Consider the following 2,424-nt stretch of genomic DNA (forward strand, 5'->3'; position numbering starts at 1 on the left):
GAACACATTCATTAGAAATTGGAGGACTTTAGTGCAGATTTGAGATATTCGACCAAAACTTGCATGCTCCCATTAGAATAAGAATCATTTATAGGAGAACTGATATAAAAGGGCAAAGCTCACATGCAAAGTACATCTGAGTCTTAGTTGAGGTTTGTAGATCCTCTTGTTAGACCATTTGATAGTCTTTCAGATATTTAAATAACAAAAGTTTTCACAAAGTCAGTCCCTAGTAGTGAGGCTCTCTTTCAAACTCCAAACATTCATTGTGATGTCATAAATTAGCTCATTCCAACTAGCGCTGTAAAATCAGTTCTTCTGTATGAGAGTGCTGGGGAGAAATCTGTGTTTGGAAGGAAGAGGGAAAACTTAATTAAAACATACAGGAGTGTAATGTCTAAAATGAATTTTGTAAACAATGACACTTAATTTTATATCTGTTTCAAAACTAAGTGAAATTGCACTGGGAAGTACACGTAGAAAAGAAAAAGGGCTGCTTAATTTAAAGAACAAGACTTTCTGGTCTTGCTAGAACTAACTGGTCATAAATATGGTCAGGATGGAAACAAGGGGGAGATTTCTAATCATCAGCACACTAAAATTCTGGAACTACCTTCAAACTCTCTTCAAAGAGAAGGAGCAGCCAAAGAGTTGCTTGCAGGTTAGCTTTTGATTAGCTTGAGAAAGGACTTTCTGAGAGGTGTCAGGGAGAACTTTGCACTACAAGATCTGTTTCAGCCCCATCCTCCAAATCAATGTTATTTTTATGAAGAGATGGGTCTTTTAAATTACAAATAATAAAAAGTGATCTTCTCATTTTGGAAAGGGGACCTGTGGGATTTGCATTTTAAAGGAAAGAAAATGAAATAGGCAAACCTGTTCCCCAAAGGGGTTGATCTGCTGTGATTTCAGATGATTGCCTTTTTTTCTTCTTCTTTTTTTTTACTTTCAGTTATCAACATTCTTTATGGATAGGTGAAATGAATTCAGATGTGGTCCTTTCAGCTCAAAGCACACTATTACAGAGTTCCCTGAAGGTAAAAAGAGCAGGAGTATAATACATGAACCGTAGAGGTTTGTATTTACTATGATTTCGTCTGTTATCTTATTCTGTTACATATCTGTCTAATGACAGATAGTGCTCTAAAACAATTTTAGGATTGCTTTATTTTAGATTATACTATGGACAGTTATCTGATTATTTGGGTTACTCAGATATGCATTACTGGACTGGAAAATCCATGTAAACATAATCTAATTATATTTCTGATGCTCTTTGTTTCCAGGAACAAGAGATTCCACATAGAAACGTGCATCTGGGAGCAAGGATATCGAAAAGTAGACAGAAGAGTGATGAGAAAGACAAATAGAATACTGCTCTTCCTGAATTTATGTTGAACTTTGTAAAGGTTGAATGTCTCTTTGTTTATCTGACAAACTTCTTTAGAGGCTGCACTCAAAGAAAATGCTTTAAAATGGAGGCCTATCTACTCTTCTCAAAGCACTTCCTGATCCTCACATCTCACTCCATCAGCTGGCAGAGCGACTAGGCTGTTTCACACAGATCATACTCTTCTATTAGTGGCTTTCAACAGGCAAACAACCATAGGCAATTCTCTTTCTCTAAAGAAAAGGTGAGGCCTGAGGAAGAGATGTCAGGATTATTCTCACTAGTAACCTTGTAACACAGTTTCAGACATCGAATTCATAGATCGAATCTATGGAGCTCAGGAAGAAACTGCAAGCTTTATATTCAGTAGAGAGAAACACCTTTTTAGGTACTCACTTCATGAAGATATTAATAATATTAATAATATCTGCATTTTGGAAGCACAGATTTCTCTCCATTGTAGACAGATGAGCTCCCATGGAATGAAAGGTCAAGGCTACTGAGGAGGACAAAGACAGAAGGTCTCCAGCTTTGAAACTTGCTACTCAACTGAATTATGAGCTACGCTTCATGAACCCAGGCTTGAGAGGCACAGATAGCCAGGTATTAGGAATCCAGGAGTGATCGTTTTAATCAAAACACAATAAAGAGTTTTTAATTCTATTTTACCTGTCAACATTTTCAATTCTCTTGATGCAACAGGAAAAGAACTTCAGAAATTAAATTAGAACAAATAAATTTATTTTTCAGATTCATTATCATTAACATGATTTTCTCCTTCTCTAATAAGGTCTCTTACAATTGCTGGCATACAAATGTGAGGAAATTAAGTATAAGAGCGTTATAGACTCCAGAATCTTTTATTATGGCTGCATGTCAAAATTGGTGCCTTGTTAATGTGGTCTTGCTCCATAAAAACATTAAGGACTTCTCAAACTATGTGGCTTTCATGGGATCTTAAGAGCCTTTACAATCTTGTATTCATTAACTAATGCATCTTTTTCAGCCTGGTTGCCTTTTTTCCTAAAGTAGAA

At 36.0% G+C, this 2,424-nt stretch overlaps 1 long non-coding RNA gene across 1 annotated transcript; it reads left to right on the top strand.

The window, feature by feature from the left end:
• The first annotated feature begins 283 nt into the window (after positions 1 to 283).
• On the top strand, positions 284 to 2,035 carry LOC109365703. The gene is made up of 3 exons (XR_002111428.2): positions 284 to 661; positions 953 to 1,074; positions 1,287 to 2,035. It is a non-coding gene; the product is annotated as an uncharacterized LOC109365703 (long non-coding RNA).
• The last annotated feature ends 389 nt before the right edge of the window (positions 2,036 to 2,424 follow it).

This window comes from Meleagris gallopavo, chromosome 1 (assembly GCF_000146605.3).
Source record: "Meleagris gallopavo isolate NT-WF06-2002-E0010 breed Aviagen turkey brand Nicholas breeding stock chromosome 1, Turkey_5.1, whole genome shotgun sequence".
Taxonomy (NCBI): Eukaryota; Metazoa; Chordata; class Aves; order Galliformes; family Phasianidae; genus Meleagris; species Meleagris gallopavo.